Source organism: Eptatretus burgeri, chromosome 3, assembly GCF_056783735.1.
Source record: "Eptatretus burgeri isolate ZD-2024b chromosome 3, Ebu_testis_v1, whole genome shotgun sequence".
NCBI classification, from domain to species: domain Eukaryota; kingdom Metazoa; phylum Chordata; class Myxini; order Myxiniformes; family Myxinidae; genus Eptatretus; species Eptatretus burgeri.
The window spans coordinates 60,417,569-60,439,429 of NC_140963.1; the positions used below are offsets into that span (position 1 = coordinate 60,417,569).

At 47.7% G+C, this 21,861-nt stretch overlaps 1 protein-coding gene across 6 annotated transcripts in view; it reads right to left on the reverse strand.

Moving 5' to 3' along the window:
* The window catches only part of LOC147030011 (uncharacterized), a 199,744-nt gene that overhangs the window by 135,973 nt on the left and 41,910 nt on the right, over window positions 1-21,861 (reverse strand). The window lies entirely within an intron of this gene.

The following is a 21,861-nucleotide window of genomic DNA, read 5'->3' on the forward strand; positions in this document are numbered from 1 at the left end:
AAACTCCAATTTTATCTGCGAGCCAGATGCAATCTTCAAAAGAGCCACACCTGGCTCGCGAGCCACACGTTCCCGACCCCTGCCATAGAGGAACGTCGAGACTGCTGGTTTCAACATTTTAGTAATCGTCGAGGTAAATCTGAGCAGAACACCAGTACTGACGATCCATTCTTCAATCACAAAGTTGTTGACATTCTTCCCATCAAAACCGATCCGTCCTCAATGGAGGAACTGCAGAAATGCCTGAGAAAGCTCAAACGATCCAAGACTCCTGGCCCCGACAACATTCCAGCTGTTGGCTGGAAGAGCCCACTTTTTCATTAAGAGCTGCAAGACTTTTGTAATGAAACCTATATGAGGCAACAAACCAGCAACCTTTTCCAAATTTGCCATCATCCCTCTGCCAAAATAGGCAACCTCTCTCTTCCATGTAATTACAGAGGTATCACAATTGTCACCTCCAGCCTCAAAAATTATATGCTGCTCAATAGGATTACCCCTCATCTCGATCCTATTCTCCGACGCAACTAGAATGGTTTCCGGAAAGGCAGATCTACAACACCTCAGATTCTTGCCTTTAGGAAGATCATAAAGAACTAAAGATCTCCAAGTAGAAAGCAAGCTTAGTATTTGTGGATTTCTCCAAGGCCTTTGACAGCATCAACAGGAAGGTCATGCTTCAAATTCTTTTGAACTATGGCATCCTAGAAAAAATAGTGCAAGCAATTGCCATAATGTACAACAACCCCTCTCGCTATTTTCAAAGAATGAATGGCACAACCAAGGAGTTTCTCACAACAGCAGGCATCCTCCAAGGGGTCACCCTTGCTCCTTATCTTTTTGTTATAGTTGTGGATTACATTCTCAGGCAATCACTAGCGACCATGAAAGAGAAAGGAATTGACATCAAGCCAAAAAGATCAAATCGGGACAGAGATAAGCATCTCACAGACCTTGACTATGCATATGGCATCGCTTTAACAGCAACACTTTTGAAGGATGCTCAAGACCTTCTAATTTCTGTTGAGGATGCTTCAGCTAAGATCGGTCTGTTTATAAATGACAAGAAATCAGAATACATGACAGTAAATGAGGATGCTGATCATCTACCAATCTTCTCCAAGGATGGCTCACAACTAAATTAAGTCAAAGACTTTAAGTACACAGGGTCTTATGGAGCTGAATCCAAGAAGGACTTCATAGCACGCAAAGGTCAAGCCTGGAGTGCATATAATAGGCTGCAGCACATCTGGCAGTCCAACATTTCAAGTTCTACCAAACTTGCATTCTTTAGAGCTTGCGTAGAGAACATACTGTTACGGATTCGCGCCCGCCGGCGTGCTGACGGACACGTAACTCGAATCGCGGCACGTCGCCCACCGGACGGACAATCCAGTCGTGACCCTCTCGGACTAACGCCGGGAACCAGTCACGGGTGGACCTTTCGGTCTCACCGCGATCGAGCCAATTGGCCCCCGCGTGGGATAGGGTTGCTCGCCAAATTCGACCTACCTAAGTACCCACACGGAGGGTAGACCGGGCGATCGCACCTCGCCGCAGGTCGACTTCGGACACGGGCCACTTAAGCGACCTGTTCCGTACTATCGGGATAACCGAGCAGTGTTATCGTCGGCCTCGACGGTTCGATTAATTATCGGGCGTATTCAGCCCACTACCAACCCTTTACGTGAAGCAAGATGAGGATTCAATGAAAGAAATGACGAAGCGAAGCGGGAAACAGTTCAACATAAAGCACATTTATTCGCGATGAACGGAAAGCACACATATACAATTCCACCAAAAGCACATAAAAAAGAAGACAAAAAGCAAATGCGACAATGCAGATCTAATACCGATTACGCGAGCACACGGCAACACTTATACAATTTTACTTCACAGACGGTGCCGACAACACACATTCCCAAAGCAAAAGAAAAGAGAACCACCCTCCAGGATGAGGGGGTAGGCGGGCCTGGGGCCGAGACCGTGTCGGGCCTACCCGTCTGGTGATGAGACGCGGAGCGGCGGTGGTGCCTCAACTCCGCGGGCCTCGCGGACAGTGTCTGGTAGGGGGTGGGAAGGGGGCCCCCTTGGTCGCACTATCTCAGCGCGGGGGGAAACAGGAGGGGGTTGCTGATGCTCGGGGAAAGGAGGATTTTTACTCTGTCTCGGGTCCCGCGACGAGCGTCTCCACCTCGACCAGGTCGCGCCGTCGGCCTCCCTGGTGTGCAGCTCCCGGCACCGACGCGAGCACCCCCTCGTCTGCCTTCGCCGCCGCCGCCTCTCCACAGCTCCGTCCTCTTCGCTCTGACTCCAACTCCGAACTCTTCCTCCTGCGAACTTCCCAACTGCACTCAACTCCAACGCACACGACGACGACGACACTTTTCTGACGAACGCAGCCGCTTATATAAGCCCCGTGGCTTCGCCTTTGACCCCCTGCCTTCGACCTTTCACCTCGCTCCCCATTGGCCCGAGAAAAAGTGGGCGTGAATGCATTTTGATCCATGAATTTGCATATAGCGACCGCCCTCCAACGCCCTGGAGGCGGGGCCAAATCGCCCCTTGCTCACCGATTGGACGGAACAAAAGTGGGCGTGAGTCGTTTTTGATCCGTTTTTGGAGCGGAAAATCCGTGGTTTTGTACACGCTGTTCGGCGCGCGCCCTGCACGAGTCCAATACCGGTACCCACAAGTGGCGCAAGAACGGTGGCGATGCGACGGTTGCGAGGTGTGACGGTAAAGGTCGTGGCTGTTGTGGTGAAGCAGCGTTGTGGTGGGTGGTTGATGTTGTGACGACTGTTGAGACGTGGTTGGTGGTGGTAATAATGGCGGTTGGTCCAAAATAAAGATAGTAAAAGAAAAACGGCTATCCTGAAGAGTCGCAGCACGCATAAATGACATGTATTCCCACTAGACAACGGGTTTGGGCCTAACTACACATATACTTACCGAGATATCTCACCTAAGGGACCTGAATGGTGGTTTGCGAATTTGGTCAACCACAACACTACCCCCTCCCCTTTTTACAGACTCGTCCCGAGTCGTCAAATTTTCGTGTGCCATCATGTGTAGTTTTCCCCTAGTACATTTTACCTACGGATCCCTGAGTGCGACATTCATGATATTCGTGTCCCCAAAATAAATAACCTGAGGGCTGCGTAACTACCTAAACAAACTCACTCACACGGACGACTTAAATAAAATTGCCGGCGCTAGGACAGACATGCCGGGGGCGCACTCATATTTACAGTACATCTTAACCTTAACTTACAAATTTTACACTAAACCATGGCCCAGGATCACTGAACTCTGCAAAAAGAAAGCAGTTAGCAGGGAGCCAGGCTGCTCGCATGCAGTCTCTGGCTCAAAACAATGCAGGTGACAGGGAACGTGGCTGGCTGCTCACACGCAGTCCAAGGCCTTCCCTTTTGAACTGAACGCAGTGAACCACAACGGTGCATGGGCTGCACAACGCAGTCTCCGTGCCAGCTCAAGTGGCACACGCAATGAACACAACGAATGGATGGATGGACACAAACACGGTGCACGGGCCGCCACTGCAGGCCCGTGTTGTAGCTGCCAACAGGGCAGTTCTCGCAGCTTGCAAACTGTTGCCTTGATCCTGGCGCACATGGAAATGAACAGGGGGGGCCAAGCAAAAATTGAACGGGGCTGGTGAACCTGGGCAGTGGGCATGGCATGGCAAAGGCAGCAGGCAAACACAGCCTGCAGAACCAGGCCGCTGCAGGCAAACACAGCCCGCAGAAGAAGGCCGCTGTAGGTAAACACAGCCGGCAGATGAACTGGCCGGCACAGGCCTTAAAGTACCACAGCTGCAGATGATCCGGCCGGCACAGGCCTTGCAGCAACACAACAGCTGCCGATGAAGTGGGCCGGCACAGGCCTTGAAAAAAACACGGCCAGCCGATGAAGTTGGCCAGCCTTTGCCGTTCAGTGGAGGTTGGTGGAGGGAGTGCGGTGGTGCTGGCCACTTGGAAGGCGGGCTCGTACCTACCTACCTGTCTCCCTCCCACCTATCGCCTTTGCCTGTCACTGTTCATACCCACTCCCTTAATTTGTCAAACCCCAATTTAGCCCCAACTTATTTTTTTATTATTATTATTTTTTTTCTTTTACTTCCCCACTATAAATCGTCCCCTAACCCCCTGTACTGTCCTTGTTCGGCTAACCTATTCTGTCACCGAGCCTACTCCCAACCCCTACTTTCCCTTCCCGGAGGGGAATAAGGGAGAGCTAACGTCCTGTGCTGAGGCCCAACGAAGCCTCAGAATGGCCTCCCCAGAGTTCGGCGATCTATAACCAAAGTGGGTCCAGCGGCCCCCAACGAGAGCGAGGGGATGGATGGTGCGGAGGGGTACACTTCCTAATCTACCCTAACCATTTAACTGTTAAACTACCCCGGGGCTTTCAACAAGCGCCTCTCGCTTAAACTATTGGTTCTAACAACCCAGATTCCCGTCGCCTGTGTTGGTGTCCTTACAATTTCGGGCCTCGCCCCCCAATTTTCTCTCCGTGCCCTCACACGGTCTCCTGGCTGGGACACGTGGCTCCCTTTGGCAGGCACGACCCTCTGCCAATTCTCCGACGATGGCACCCCCGGGCACTACACTGCCTCCGAGCCTACCAGCTCCCTAACACCGGGGAGTGCCCCCCATGGCACCTCCCCTGAAACGCACACGTGGCAGGCTGGCTTCCCAGGCCCCTTTCCGAGGGTCACCCTTGCCCACAACACTGCCCACGCGGCTAATGGCGCCCCGGGCCCCCGCACCAAGCAGGCGCACCCGTGCCCACTACGCTATCCCGGCCCCCCATGGGCCCTTGGCCTACCGCGGCCGACTAGCCTGGTTCCCGGGGTACCCACTCAGCGATACTCACCTTTCGCAGCCACGCTCCCAAGCCCGTCAACAGGGCTCCTGCACCCCTCCAAATGGGTTTCGAGCCTACATTCCCACCAACAGCAAAACCACCTCCATTTTTCAATTTGACTAACCCAGCTAACTCACTTTACTCTGACCCCGGGGTCCCTTGGGCGGGAGTCACTCCTCCCCCCAATCACTCATCGCACCATGCATTCCCCATTCACTCCATACACACAGACCCGCTGGCCTCACTCACTCAACATGTACTCACCTCACAACTCTCCAACTCTTCAACACCCACACCGCTGAACTCTGCCATCCTTCTAACTACATCCCCTAACTAACTCGTGCTCCCACGTCGTCCCTTAAACTATAGCATGCTCCATTTAACACTACGTAGCTAAACTACGTCCCCACTACACATCCAAAGTCTGTCACTGTCTTCAAATGTCCCAAAAATTATTTACCCAACCTACATCTGGCTACAATCCCTCTACCTAATCCATTCCCCGGACTCCATGAGGACTTGCCCCTGCCCCATGAAGTCGGTCTAGCTAAGCTAACCCTTCCCCCTAACTAGTTTCCATCCTGTGCCCAGGTTCAAGGGGGTCTTCCACCCCTTGCCCAGGAATCCTGTGCACCCGAAAGTGAGGCTTACTGTTTTTTTTTTTGTTTTTTTTCAAGCGCAGCACCAGCGCGGCAACTCGCACACTTTGCACCTGCCCGTGACGTCATGCAGCTGCACGTGTACCTCGTCCCTCCTTGGACGGTACCATCCGGCAGGGATACCCCTCCTGCCGGATTCCAACCCCACGTGCAGCCATGACGTCACCGTGCGCATAAAAAAAAAAAACATAAGCCCCACGTCTCGAGGGGTTCCCCACGCGAACACATGTGCTTTGCCCGTTGGAGCTTAACACACACGATCGCGTGGAGAACCCGTCCGGTCCAAATCCATAATCCTGCCTAAACTTTGTCCGTCCGCGGGATCGGCAAATCCACCGCGTGCATTTCCGGACCGGGACTTCACTCTCGCAAGCGAGCACGTGGGGGCCTCGTGCGTTGCACAGCACGAACCTCGTGCTCGCGGCTGGGTGAACCCGGCACGGTCCCCGAAACAACTACAGCCGCTACTCGGCTTCCTTTCCTCACATGTCGCCGTCGTCGCCATTCGACCCACGCACACCTGCGTGTTTCGACGCTCACACTCCATTCCATTACATTCACACCGGGAGACGCGGCTGCGTGCTCCCGCATGCCCACCGACATCTCTCTCACATACCGCTCTCTCACACACACGGTCTCCCTTGCACTCGGCCGTTCACTCACGCGTCCCTCACTACTCACACAAACCATACTACTTACACACGCGGGGGCACTCACCCGCGGTGCCTCATCCACACTCCGTGCCTCACTCACACACGCGGGGGCACTCACCCGCGGTGCCTCACTCATACTGGCCGTTTCATCCACACACACGGCCTCACTCACACACGGTGCCTCACCCACACACGGCGTGCTGGGAAGCACGTACTCCGGCACCATCGCCACCACACCACTCACACACGGGGTCGCTTCCACACACGGGGACGCACTCACACCTTGCACCACACACACAGGGACAACCACACTGGGGATTCGTGTCCCCACAAGAGTCTCCGGGGCCTCTATACCCCCCAAGCTCTCCGTGCACCCGTCCACAGCACTCGTCCCCTCAACCTCGCAAAACACGACCGAACCCACCTGGTCGTGATCGCTTCAAGGGGGCATACTCCCTCCCCTCGTTCCTGGAGGAGGTCATCCAGCTGCTCGCACCGGGTCTCTACCCAGTCCGCAAGCTCACCCCCATTATCCTCCACTACCTCCGTGTGTGTGTGTGCGTCTCTAAACCCGTCATTATCATGCAGTCTCTCCTCTATTTTTTCTGTCTCCCGTGTCTCTATACATTTACAAGTTTCTGTTGTCTCCTCGTGTCTGTTGGTCTCTGCTTCTTTCTGGCGTCTTTCCCTTATCTTTATGTCGGTCAACCTTGCTTTCTCTTTAAGTCGCTCCCGTCCTTCCCTGTTTTTCACTCCTTGCTCTTTCACGATCTCCGCGTACCTCATCCTTGCTTTCCGTATTAATTGTTCTTTTCTCTCCCTCCCAATTACTTTCACCTCGTCTCTTGTCTCCCGTGTCTCTGTACATTTTCTCTCCTTGTTCCTTATTTCTGTCTCTTCCTGGTTCCTTTTTCCTTCCCATCTGAATCGTTCTTTCTCTCTGAGCCCCATTAGCTGTTCGTTCTCCCTCCGGAGCTCCTCAATCTCCGTTGACTCCAATCTCGCTCTCCGTTTTAGTTGTTCAATTTCACACTCATATAGTTGTTGTTTTCTCTCCCACTGTTCCTCCTGCTCTTTGTTTTCCAATCTCATTGTTTCTTTCAATTGGCTCATTTCCTTCCTGTGTTTCATTCGCTGTTCTCTCACGACTCTTCCTCGTTTCCTCTCCTGTCCTTCCTTCTCCAGTTTCATGGTTTTCTTCATTTGGATAATCTCCTTTTTGTGTTTCATTTGCTGCTGTCTAATTACTCTTCCTCGTTTCCTCTCCTGTCTTTCCTTATCCAGTTTCATGGTTTTCTTCATTTGGTTCATCTCCATTTTGTGTTTCATTCGCTGTTCTTTGTCTATCTCCTCTTACTCCAGCCTCAGCTTTTCTTTCAATTGGTCAACCTCAGATTCATGTTCTTTTTGTTTTCTATTCCATTGTTCCTCTCGTTCTTCCCTCTCCAATCTCCTTGTGTCCTTCAATCTCCTGATTTCTCCTTCCTGCTTCATTCCTTGCTCCTTCAACTTCTCCTCGTATTCCAACCTATTTTTTTCCTTTTGTCGTTCAGTTTCAAATTCATACTCTTTCAGTTTTTTATTCCACTGTCTCTCTTGTTCCTCGTTCTGCAATCTCATCGTTTCCTTCAATTGACGGATTTCTTTCTCCTGTCTCATTCCTTGTTCTTTGTACTTCCTATTCCACTGTCTCCCTTGTTCCTCATTCTGCAATCTCGTTATTTCTTTCAGTTGGCTGACTTCCTTCTCCTGTCTGATTTGTTCTTCCTTCATTACTCTTTTTTTGCATCTCATGGTTTCCTTCAGTTGGCTGATTTCCTTCTCCTGTCTCATTCCTTGTTCTTTCAGTACCCTTTCTTGTTCCTCATTCTGCAATCTCGTTATTTCTTTCAGTTGGCTGACTTCCTTCTCCTGTCTGATTCGTTCTTCCATCATTACTCTTTCTTGCATCTCATTCTGCAATCTCGTGGTTTCCTTCAGTTGGCTGATTTCCTTCTCCTGTCTCATTCCTTGTTCTTTCAGTACTCTTTCTTGTTCCTCATTCTTTAATCTGGCCTTCGCTTCCAGCTGTTCGATCTGTACTGTGTGGTTTCTTAACGTTTCATTCTCTGTTGTCGTTCTTTCTTCTCTCACCATCCTCAACTCGTTTTGTAATTCCCTCTCTTTGTTCTGGTGTTTCTGTAACTCAGAAGCTTTCTTTTCCAATTCCTTTCTCATCTCCGCACACTCCGACTTTGCTTTGGCTTCGAATTGTTCAATCTGCTCAGTGTGGTTCCTTAACGTTTCATTCTCTGTTTTCTTCCTTTCCTCTTTTAACATCCTCAGTTCGTCTTGTAATCCTCTTTCTTTGTTTTCGTGTTTCAGTATCTCAGAAGTTTTTGTTTCCAATTCCTTTCTCAATTTGCGTGCTTCTTCACTCATTTCATCTCTTCTTTCCACCGCTTCCCTCCTCAATTCGTCCCTTTTTTTACTGTATTCATTTAGTTTTTTCTGCCATTCCTTTCCCATTCTAATCTCCCCTTCCAGGATTTCTCTTTTAAACTGGCTTGCCCTTACCTCTCGCTTCAGTAGTTCCAATTCTCCATCTTGTTCGCGTTTTTCCTTTTCGAGCTTTGTTTTCCTTTCTCCTTCCTCCCTCAATTCTCCCTGCAGTTCTTCGAACTGTTCTGACTTTTCCAGCAATTCCTCCGACCTTTCCTCGAGCTGTCTCTCTCCTCTTTTTATCTTCCATTCTAGGCTTTCTCTTTCCTGATTGCCTGTTCTTATCTCTTCCTTCAATTGTTCCAACTCCCCATCGTGTTCACATTTTTTCTCTTCCAACAGTATTTCCCTCACTCTCCCCTCCAGTTCTTTGAACCGCCTTGCTTGCTCCAATAATTTTTCCATTAATTGTTTTACTTCCAAGTCGTGCTCCTTTTGTTTCTTTTCGAGCTCGGTTTTCCATTCTTCCTCCCATTGTTTCCTTTCCTGGGAGATACCAATCTGCTGTTCCTCTATTCTTTTGTTCAGTTTGCTCTTCGCATATTCCAACTGATGGGTATAAAACACTACCAAATTCTTTTTCCCACGTAATTTGTCGACTCTATTGGCCAAGTCATGTTTTTGCCACCGAATTCGTTCCAGTAAATCGTCCAATCGCTGTGTCCCCCCGTACACGTAATTTTTCTGAAGCGCATCTGCGTGCCGTTGTGACTCGTCCACTCCACGTTGCACCTCCTCGATATATTCTTCATAACGCTTCACCTTTTCCAAGACATCCCCCAATTGTGCCTGAAGCCTGCCAATGCTCGCATAGTCATCCTGCCACGCCTGCCATGGCACATGCCGTGACCACGTGCCTTGAACCGGTGACTGGGAGCTCACGCCTCGTGCTGTGCCATTAATATCAGCCCGCTCCGTGCTGCCATTGTGCGACTCCGTTTGCCGGCAAAGTTCGTGCTCAAGCCGCTCCCACTGACCACAGTTAGTGGTGGGGTTATAATTATAAAAAGAACCGACCTGGGCCATGGATCCTACATGACGACACATACCTAATACCCCCGGCTCCCGCTCGCCTTGAGACGCCATCTTATTTCTCGTAAAGGGTTAATTTGAATCGCTTGTAATTTGGAGGGAATCGGGGGTCACTTCTCTCACCCCTGGACCGATTCCTGTGAATTTAACTGGAGACAGGAGAGCCCGTTTTCCTGTTCTCCGATACCAGTGCCGCGAGGAGGGCGATGAGTTTGTATCGCACGACCTGACACCAGTGTTACGGATTCGCGCCCGCCGGCATGCTGACGGCCACGTAACTCGAATCGCGGCACGTCGCCCACCGGACGGACAATCCAGTCGTGACCCTCTCGGACTAACGCCGGGAACCAGTCATGGGTGGACCTTTCGGTCTCACCGCGATCGAGCCAATCGGCCCCCGCGTGGGATAGGGTTGCTCGCCAAATTCGACCTACCTAAGTACCCACACGGAGGGTAGACCGGGCGATCGCACCTCGCCGCAGGTCGACTTCGGACACGGGCCACTTAAGCGACCCGTTCCGTACTATCGGGATAACCGAGCGGTGTTATCGTCGGCCTCGACGGTTCGATTAATTATCGGGCGTATTCAGCCCACTACCAACCCTTTACGTGAAGCAAGATGAGGATTCAACGAAAGAAATGACGAAGCGAAGCGGGAAACAGTTCAACATAAAGCACATTTATTCGCGATGAACGGAAAGCACACACACACAATTCCACCAAAAGCACATAAAAAAGAAGACAAAAAGCAAATGCGACAATGCAGATCTAATACCGATTACGCGAGCACACGGCAACACTTATACAATTTTACTTCACAGACGGCGCCGACAACACACATTCCCAAAGCAAAAGAAAAGAGAACCACCCTCCAGGATGAGGGGGTAGGCGGGCCTGGGGCTGAGACCGTGTCGGGCCTACCCGTCTGGTGATGAGACGCGGAGCGGCGGTGGTGCCTCAACTCCGCGGGCCTCGCGCACAGTGTCTGGTAGGGGGTGGGAAGGGGCCCCCCTTGGTCGCACTATCTCAGCGCGGGGGGAAACAGGAGGGGGTTGCTGATGCTCGGGGAAAGGAGGATTTTTACTCTGTCTCGGGTCCCGCGACGAGCGTCTCCACCTCGACCAGGTCGCGCCGTCGGCCTCCCTGGTGTGCAGCTCCCGGCACCGACGCGAGCACCCCCTCGTCTGCCTTCGCCGCCGCCGCCTCTCCACAGCTCCGTCCTCTTCGCTCCGACTCCAACTCCGAACTCTTCCTCCTGCGAACTTCCCAACTGCACTCAACTCCAACGCACACGACGACGACGACACTTTTCTGACGAACGCAGCCGCTTATATAAGCCCCGTGGCTTCGCCTTTGACCCCCTGCCTTCGACCTTTCACCTCGCTCCCCATTGGCCCGAGAAAAAGTGGGCGTGAATGCATTTTGATCCATGAATTTGAATATAGCGACCGCCCTCCAACGCCCTGGAGGCGGGGCCAAATCGCCCCTTGCTCACCGATTGGACGGAACAAAAGTGGGCGTGAGTCGTTTTTGATCCGTTTTTGGAGCGGAAAATCCGTGGTTTTGTACACGCTGTTCGGCGCGCGCCCTGCACGAGTCCAATACCGGTACCCACAAGCGGCGCAAGAACGGTGGCGATGCGACGGTTGCGAGGTGTGACGGTAAAGGTCGTGGCTGTTGTGGTGAAGCGGCGTTGTGGTGGGTGGTTGATGTTGTGACGACTGTTGAGACGTGGTTGGTGGTGGTAATAATGGCGGTTGGTCCAAAATAAAGATAGTAAAAGAAAAACGGCTATCCTGAAGAGTCGCAGCACGCATAAATGACATGTATTCCCACTAGACAACGGGTTTGGGCCTAACTACACATATACTTACCGAGATATCTCACCTAAGGGACCTGAATGGTGGTTTGCGAATTTGGTCAACCACAACAATACTCTTATGTGGATCAGAGACATGGACCACGAGGAAGGCCATTGAAGGTCACGAAGAAGAAGGACCGGCTCAATGACACATATACTCGGCTTCTTATGAGAGTTCAGAATATCAGCTGGCAGGAACACAGAACAAAAGCAGAGATCTTTGGAGACATACCACCCATTTCTACCATTGTAGCTCATCGCAGAACACGTTTTGCTGGTCACTGTTTCCGCGCAAAGACCAAATTATGTCTGACGTGATCTGCTTGAGATTGCCTTGCCCAACCAGAGGAAGAAGGCCACTGGACTACATCGACTGCGTAGCAAGGGATATCCAGCATGACATAGCAGACATGCAGACACTGATGATGGACAAAGACTCATGGCGCGGTATAGTGAACTCTATCTCGGATGCGTCCGCTGAGTAGTAGTAGTCTGAACAAAACTGTTCAAGCTCAATCAACTTGTGTGGGGAGCATTGATGGGCAGCAATCTTCAAGTCATGCCACACATTTTCGATTGGATTTAGGTTGGGGCTCTGACTGGGCCACTCAAGGACATTTATATTTTTGTTCCTGAGCCACTCCAGTGTAGCTTTGGCTGTGTGCTTCAGGTCGATGTCATGTTGAAAGGTGAATTTCCGTCCCAATTTCAACTTTCATGTAGAGTGCAGCAAGTTTTCCTCTCGGATTTTTCTGGATTTTGTTCCCTCCATTTTCTCTTCTCTCCTGACAAGTGCACAGTCCCTGCTGATGAGAAACAACCCCATTACATTATGCTGCCACCACCATGCTTCACAGTTGGGATGGTATTCTTTGGGTGATGTGCTGTGTTTGGTTTATACCAAACTAATGTTTTGCATTTAGGCCAAAAAAGTTCCATTTGTTTTCGTCAGACCACAACACTTTTTTCCACATGGCTTCAGAATCTCCTGAGTGGTTTTTTTGCATAACTCAAACGGGACTGAAGGTGGTTATTATTTTTAGTAACGGCTTACTTCTTGCCACCTTATGATACAAGCCAGACTTGTGGAGTGCTTGGGATATTGTTGTCATATCTACACAGTGACCAGTCTTTGCTATAAAGTCCTGTAGCTCTTTCAAAGTTGCCAATGGCCTCTTGGTGGCTTCTCTGATCAGTCTCCTCCTTGTTTGGTCATCCAGTTTGGAGGGATGGCCTGATCTAGGCAGGGTCTTGGTGGTAGCATATGCCTTCCACATCTTCACGATTGTTTTCACTGTGCTCGAAGGGATATTTAACTTGGTGTGTGATTTTGAAGGTGATTGGAAAATACCTGAGCGAATTTACAATTGCTGTTATAAGGGGGTGGACACTGATCCAACCAAGATATTCAAGTTTTGTATTTTAAATTAATTTTCTGAAATTTGTAGAATTTCTTTTTCACTTGGAAGTTGTGGGTTACAATGTGTAAATAAAGGTGGAAAAAGTCTGATTTAATGTAATTTAATTCCAGGCTATAAGGCAACAAAAGGTGAAAATTTTGAAAGGGGGCACAGACTTCCTATCGGTGCTGTGTATATATTATGTTGTTTTTTTTACTTTATAGAATACTTAATGTGCTTGCTGTATGATATTGTTCCATACTTTTGTCCTGTCTGAATTGTCTTTTCTCTGAATCTTTCCATGCAGAAACTACAAAATAAGTAAATGTGTAATGCAAGAAATTACAGTAATTGCAACTGATCACCCATGGTCAGTCCTTAATGAGACAATAAACAGAAACGATCACTCATAAATTCAGCACCTGTGGCATGGTTTTTTATGCCAAAAATATGCATAAATATCTTATTTCCAACATTAAGAGTGAGATGGACTGGGTCACAATAGGCATTTCCATCAGGACACTTAAAGATGCATGCACAGCAACGGGTGCCCTGCAGGCCATTTCCAGGAACAGAAATATTCCTACGTTTCATCAGAGAAACTGCAAGCTGTGGATTCTCCTCCCTCTTACATTTGTGATGCCTAGTGTATTGGAAATGAAGCTGCAGGCTGACAGTTGTTCAATGTGGGAAAAATAGATAATACCAGCAAATACGTACAATCCATCCCTTCACTGACAGGAATACTAAAGGGGGTGGGGAGAAAAAGAGGGGGGAAGAGAGAGAGTGAGGGATGGGGGAGAAAGAGAGGAGAGAGTGATGAGGTGAGAGGAAGGGAGGGCAGACTTGCGGTGGAACGTTAATTACGATTCATACCATCTCATCAGAATGATTCTGCATAGAAATCAGTGAAGATGGAAACAAAATAATGTCTGAAATCCATTTTCTACCAGTTATACTATAAATACGGCAAGGAGACAAACACTGTCCAGACACATCCAGAGATAAAACCCGCTGGACGCATCTGAAGCCAAGCCGTCCAGACACAAAGACTGCTTGAACACATCCGAAGACAAACTCCCATCCGGATGTGTCTAGAGAAAAACTCCTGTCCGGAGACAAACTCCCATCAAGACGGAACTACCACCCGGACACGTCCAGAGACGAACCCCACCCAGATACGTCTGGAGACAAACACCGTGCGGACATAACCACTGTCCAGATATGTTCAGAGACAGAGAGAAAGAGAAAGGCAGAGAGAGAAAGGAGGGGAGAGTGAGAGAGGTGAGGAAGGATGGTGCTGCACTGTATTGGGAGGGGGAGAGCAAGGATGGGACAAGGAGAAAGAGAGAGAGCGAGAGAGAGCGAGAGAGAGCGAGAGAGAGCGAGAGAGGTGAGGGAAGGGGAGTTAGAAGAGAGAATATGTTGTGCTTTATGAAAACAAACACACACACACACACACACACACACACACACACACACACACACACACACACACACACACACACACACACACACACACACACACACACACAACTGCTTGGCCGATATCGGAAATTTTTCGGGTATCGGCAGGTTGGAGTCAGTGCGATTCCTGGCTGCAGTATGTACTGTATACAACCCAAACACCTTGAGTAGCTTTCACCAAAAAACAATGTTGCATTTATGCAGACGTTTCAGGGATATGTTCACAACATTAGTCTTTATAAAAAGCTGCGTATGACAGTTGAGGGAAAAAATGGATTGGTGATTTCGAAAAAAACTTTTAATATGACAAACGGTTCGGAAATCGGGTGTTATTTCACAACAGTTCGCTCAGAATGACGGTGCACGACCCACTCGCTCAGGATGACGGAGCACGAACCACTCGCTCAGGATGACGGAGCATGAACCACTCGCTCTGAATGAAATAGCACAGCAAAAGCGTCCGCAGTGAGTGAACAATTTGCTCAGAAGGACGTAGCGCGGTACTGTTATCGACTGAAGGGTGTTCGTCAAATGGTTGAAGCACTCAAGCAAGCACTCCAATTAAATGGTTGATAAGGAATGGCTGGCCAGGCTTTGACTGCATATCCATTAGGATCCCTTTGACTTTAAAGGTGGTGTTCACCACACACGCAGCAGTTAAAGAAATAAAATGAATTAGTTCAAATAATGACTTTAGCTACAAAAGAGTTGCTGCTTATGTAGAACAACTCTGGAAACATCGCAAAGTATAATCATCCATGAAATAAACATTGCAGATAATCCGCCATGTTGCCTGCTTGTCAGTGCACATGTCACGTGTTACATCGTTCGTGGTCTGCTCAGACATTATAACCTTATTTTAAAACATTTTGGTGGTGGTGTAGATCTGTATCTGTATCTAGATACAAGAATTATTTAATTTTTAAAGTGATTCTTCACCATTGAGAGATAGGGCCAAAACGATCGAATACTGTATAGCATGATATGTAACCTCTGCCATCGAAGATGGACGGAGGTTACTTAGACCGGGAGCCCGCGGGGCTTAGCTCAACCAAAGAGGGGAACAAATGCAGTTCACATGGTAAGATGCCAGATGATATTCTCACCTCAGAACTCTGCGTCTGCCGGGACACTGCTGCTGGGTTGACATTCTGTGGTCAATATCCGTATCGCATAATCGGCGATAGCTCAACCTGGCAGCGGAACGGCCCCAAGTAGGTTTCTGATATTATTCGTATAGTTTGTAACACGGTATAAACAATGACAGACGATTTCGCCGCTGGAATATTCGGTGACAGATGCTAATTATATGCCGCAAAAATCACGCGAGCTCAACCGAACAGCGGAACGGCTAAAACCAACGCAGAATGCTAGTAAGGGGTCCCCTGAGTACAAAAGGAGCACTGACAGACAACTTGGTCGCTGGGCCCCCCAGGACAGACGCTCCCTAGTTCAGGATCCTTCGGTTGCGCTAGCTCAACTGAACAGCGGAACGGCTAAAACCAACGCAGAATGGTAGTACCAGGTCCCTGAGTACAAAAGGATCACTGACAGACAACTTGGTCACTGGGCCCCCAGCACAGACACTCCCGAGTTCGGGTTCCTTTTGGTTGCGCTAGCTCAACCGAACAGCGGAACGGCTAAAACCAACGCAGAATGGTAGTACCAGGTCCCCTGAGTACAAAAGGAGCACTGACAGACAACTTGGTCGCTGGGCCCCCAGGCCAGACGCTCCCAAGTGGTGCATTCTCTGTCAAGTGTACACATATTTCAGCGAAATTTTGACACATCGTCTTAGATTTCACTCTTTTTTTGTGAAAGTGTTTGTATCCACGGTAAAACATTATGTGTCAATTTTCAGACCTGGGGGCCAATTGGGGCGCATTTTAGCACCCCCCCCCCCAATTTGGATTCCCCTGGTTGACCCACATTCTTCCAGTGGCCATATCACAGGCTGTGGTCCGATTTGGATGATCTTGGGATCAAAATGCTTGTAAAAGTGAGATCTTTTGAATCGCGTAAAATAAAATCACTCCAAAACAGTAATTCAAAAAGTTATAGTTTGGGGTGCCCTTTGACCTTGGGCCCCTGCCCCCCAGCCAAACCGATGGTCCCAATTTTTTCGTGTGAGAATACCCCTTCATATACTCCAACACCTCAGCATAAATAAAAATGGGATCTCAATGGATTCAAGTGTGATGATGGTTTTATTGTTCGGGGTCCACATATCACTAATTCTTGATTCGACATTGGGCCACGTTTGCAGTCATCATTCCAATGACGTCACCTGCTGGCAGGCGACTTTATGTCTGAAATTGACAATCATCATCTCTGGACTAATATATATATATATATATTGCATCATTTGCGAAAAATTATTCTGCCTAATGTGTCTATTGATTTTTAAGTGTACATTTTTTGTATAACCATCATCGAATTGAGTTATAAATGGGCTAATCTCAGTTTTTGCATATATTGCAGTAAGCATGGCGACTGAAAATCGAAAGGAGTTCCGAAAATACTGTTGCGATCCGTTCAGCTGCCATAAAACGAAACAACGAAAAGATCTTCGCAATGTGGCAAATGATATGTTGATGAAATTTTCTTCAAAGGTGAAAAAGGATGACAGACTTTGAACTTTGTGCAGAAAAAAACTTTCTCAGTTGTCACCAGAGTGAATTGAAGAATCATCTTCGACCAGTTCGAAATTATCATCAGAAGGTACAATTGAAGGCATTGCAGAATCTATTTCGACAGATGAGGACGAGGAGGTTTTTGAGCGAGAAGCAGAAGTTGACCTATTAAACCAGTCGTTATCGATGATAGGTGAAAGCCCATTCGACAAACGAAAAGGCGGACAGGAACCCAGGGTACGTTCAGTAAAAGCAAAGTAGAGTGGAAGATTCTGTGTGAAAGAAATTAGAACAAGTTGCTGGACCAAGCACTGAGGAGAAAACACAAAATACAGCGTCAAAATGTGATGAAAACTGTATGCCAGAGGTGATAAAAAGTCTGAAAGAAAAATACGTTTTTTTCGAGCCGTTCAGAGCAAATACGTATACTGACAATATTTGCTCGGAAATATGAGCATCAGAGGGATTATGAGTGATTTCAGTTGCTCCCAAAGAATGGCTGTGCAAGCCAAAAATTTAGAGAAAGAAAATGGTATGCTATCGCCTCCAAATCCCAAACAGGGTAAAATATTCCCTGACGGAGTGAAATCCACCGTAACCGAATTTTACCGGTGATGAAGTAAGCCGAGTAATGCCGGGAAAAAAGGACTGTGTGGTGATCAGGAATGTACATGGAAAAGACAAAATTCAAAAGCGCCTGGTACTAAACAATCTCGGGGAACTGTTTCAGAAATTCAAAGAGAAGAACCCTGGCTTGAAAGTTGGATTCGCGAAGTTCGCCATGCTCCGTCCCTCGGAGTGTGTCCTGGCCGGTTCAAGCGGTACACACAGTGTATGTATATGTACGATACATCAAAAGGTGAAACTCATGCTGTTTGGTTCCAAAATGCCACAGATAGCCGAACTTCCTTGCTATCATCATGTGATGGCACGTATAGTTTGTAACCCAGCACAACTGGCATGGCATTCCAGAACTTGTGAAAGTTGTTCATCAATTGAAGACTTCAAAACCGAGATACTGAGTGCTTATGAACTGGAGGATATTGATGAAATTCAGTTTAAACGGTGTACATCACCGACAGATCTGAACTGAGCTCCATGGTCCTGCCTTTGGAAGAATTCATTAATCAATTCTGTGAACGCACGGTGAAATTAGTGAGACACGACTTCATTGCCAAGGTCCAATCTCAGTTTCTGAAAAATAAGAAAGACGAAATTGGTGAAGGAGACTTCTCAGAGAACTATTCGTTTGTCGTACAGAATGCGGCCCAAGGATTCCATTGGAACTGCTCTCAAGCGACAATTCACCCCTGGGTTTACTATTTCAAATCGGACAATGGCAAATTAAACCACGATTCGTTCACGATTATATCAGAATGCAATACTCACGAAGTTGTCTCAGTCCACCTCTTCCAAAGAATGCTCATTGAACACTTGAAATCTAGCTTTGGAAATGTAAAGAAACTTTACTATTTCTCAGACGGTTGCGCTGGCCAATATAAGAATTGCAAAGCCTTCATAAACCTATGTCATCAAAAATCAGAGTATGGTATTGATGCAAAATGGCATTTTTTTGCCACAAGTCATGGCAAGGGCCCTTCGGATGGCGTGGGAGGTACAGTCAAACGAGAAGCAACACGTGAGAGCCTGCGTGGACCTTATGACAGTCAAATTATTTCTCCAAAAGATCTTTTCGCCTTTGCTGAAAACGGTTTGAATGAAATGAAGTTCGGTTACAGGATCCAAGAGGCGTATGATGAGGAAGAACGAAATCTGGAAGAAAGGTTAAAAACGGCCAAAACCATAGCTGAAACTCAAAAACTTCATGCTTTCATCCCTATTTCTTAAACTGCTCTGCAAGTACGCGAATTCAGCCTTAGCGAGGATCACCATATCGAGTCAGCTATTTCAAAATCTACACCAACTTTTAACGAGAAACTCAGGTTATGTCACAGTACACTATGATGGAAAATGGTGGCTTGCCTGCATCATGGAAGCCTTTCAGGACACTCTTGAAGTGAAAGTGAATTTTCTTCATCCAAACGGACCCAAAAATAGTTTCTTTTTTCCTGACATTGAAGATCACTACATTTTAGACATTTCTGATATACTTCTTTCCGTAAAACCAAAAACTGCTACAGGTAGAACCTAGACAATCAGTAAAAAAGAAACACAGCTGTCAAATAAAACATTGGTTGGCAAAAAATATTGACTATAATATGCTAGGAAAAACTCTTATTATACTAGTATCGCTTCCAGTCCCTGCATGTGGAAAATTTATGTACAATATACTGATATAGTGTTGTGTTCTTGTGTTCAAATATTGTGCTATGTATTGTGGCGTATTGTGTGTCCAGCACCCGAGTCCCCGAACAATAAAACCATCGTCACACTTGAACCCATTGAGATCCCATTTTCATTTATGCTGAGGTGTTGGAGTAAATGAAGGGGTATTCTCACACAAAAAAAATCGGGACCATCGGTTTGGCTGGGGAGCGGGGGCCCATGGTCAAAGAGCGCCCCAAACTATAACTTTTTGAATTACTGTTTCGGAGTGATTTTACTTTATCCAATTCGAAAGATCTCGTTTTTACAAGCATTTTTATACCAAGATCATCCAAATCGGACCACTACAACCTGTGATATGGCCTCTGGAAGATTGTGGGCCAACCGGGGGCGCTCAAATTTGGGGTGGCCCTAACATGAGCCCCGATTGACCCCCAGGTCTGAAAAATGACACAATGTTTTACCGTGGATACAAACACTTGCACAAAAAGAGTGAAATCTAAGACGATGTGTCAAAAATTTTGCTGAAAAATGTGTACACTTGACATGGAACGCCCCACTAGGGAGCGTCTGTCCTGGGGGCCCAGAGACCAAGTTGTCTGTCAGTGCTCCTTTTGTACACGGGGGACCTGGCACTACCATTCTGCATTGGTTTTAGCCATTCCGCTGTTTGGTTGAGCTCGCGCAACCAAAGGGTCCCAAATTAGGGAGCTTCTGTCCTGGGGGGCCCAGCGACCAAGTTGTCTGTCAGTGCTCCTTTTGCACTCAGGGGACGCCTTACGAGCATTCTGCGTTGGTTTTAGCCGTTCCGCTGTTCAGTTGAGCTGGCGCAATTTTCGCAGCATCGAATTAGCGTCTGTCACCGGTATTCCAGTGGCGAAATCGTCTGTCATTGTTTATACCGTGTTACAAGCTATACTAATAATATCAGAAACCTACTTGGGGCCATTCCGCTGCCAAGTTGAGCTCGCGCCGATTATGCGATACGGATATTGACCACAGAATGTCAACCCAGCAGCAGTGTCCCGGCAGACGCAGAGTTCTGAGGTGAGAATAGCATCTGGCATCCTCCCATGAGGACAGCATTGTTCCCCTCTTCGGTTGAGCTAAGCCCCGTGGGCTCCCGGTATAACTGTTTTCACCCCTGTCTGTCTGTTTGTTTGTTTGTTTGTTTGTGAACAGTATTACGGAAAAAAACTCCTGGATGGATTTCGACGAAACTTGGTGGGGGGATAAGGTATGGTCCAAGGATCATGCCATTAGATTTTGTACTTGGTCCAAAGTCCAATATGGCCGCTATGGCGGCTATTTTGAAAAAATATTTGAATTTTTGTTTTTTCATTTCTTCATGTTTTAAGTGATTTCCACCACCCCCCCCCCACAAAAAAATTTGTTAGAGAAAAAAAAACAAATTTTGCACCTTTTTTTTTCAAAAAGAATTCGATTTTATTTTTTTGGGCATTTCTACATGCGCGTTGATCTAGTTTAGTTTATTCAATCGTGGTTCAGTAGAGTCTGATCCGTTTTAACCTACAATGAATCGGATATCAGGTTCATTTAAGTGACCCAGCAGTATTGGTAGCGGAGGTTTTGCACTCTACTGAGTGCTCCCCCTCTCGTTCAAAAATGTATTGGGCACGATATGTTCTCATGGATCAGGCATTACGTGGTGGAAGCATGCGCTCCACTGAGTGCCCTTCTTGTTTCATTTGTATTATTTGGGAAACTATTGTAAATATGTGTGCAGTAATTAAATGGGTTAATTTTTGTAAATGAGCTTGTTCTATACCTCTTTCTGCACACATCCATGTTGCAAAAGCTTATTGCTCAGTTGTTTGACAGCATGGTGCAGATATAACGCACATACAGTACCTTTGAGCTGTCTCGCCTGGGTTTGTTTCGCAACCTAGCAATAAACTGTCGGATTTGTGCATCATTGACAGGTCATTGCATCACAAAATAGCTCAGTTAAAGGTGAAGGAGAGGAGGTAAAAATAATGAAGGAGAGTGGAGAATGGGTCAGGCTGAAGTTAATCTTGAGATGGAATGAACAACTCGTCTTGTTGGTGAAGGCCAGTGTCGATATGTGATGGCAGACAGGTAGAGTAATGGAATAAATCAACATGACATTGATTGAAGTATGCAAATAACCATCAGAAGCAAGGAGAAGCTGACATTTTGGATGATAACCCTTCGTTGCAGTAAAAGAGGGGTTAAATCTCCAAGCTTAAAAACACTTTTGCTTTGACGAAGGGTTAACGTTTGACATGGCAGCTTCTCCTTGCTTCCCATGGCGGTGAGCATACATCAATCAAAGGCATGTTGGTTTCATCTACCGACCTTACACTTAAGTATTATTACAGCGCGGAGACATCGCGCTCTTATATAATTGGCTATTCTGTCCTGTGTCTTCTGTCACGCTTATTGTTGGGTGTGATGTGGGCGGAGATTGCCGGGTGGATTGTGGGCAGAGATTGCCGGGTGGATTGTGGGCAGAGA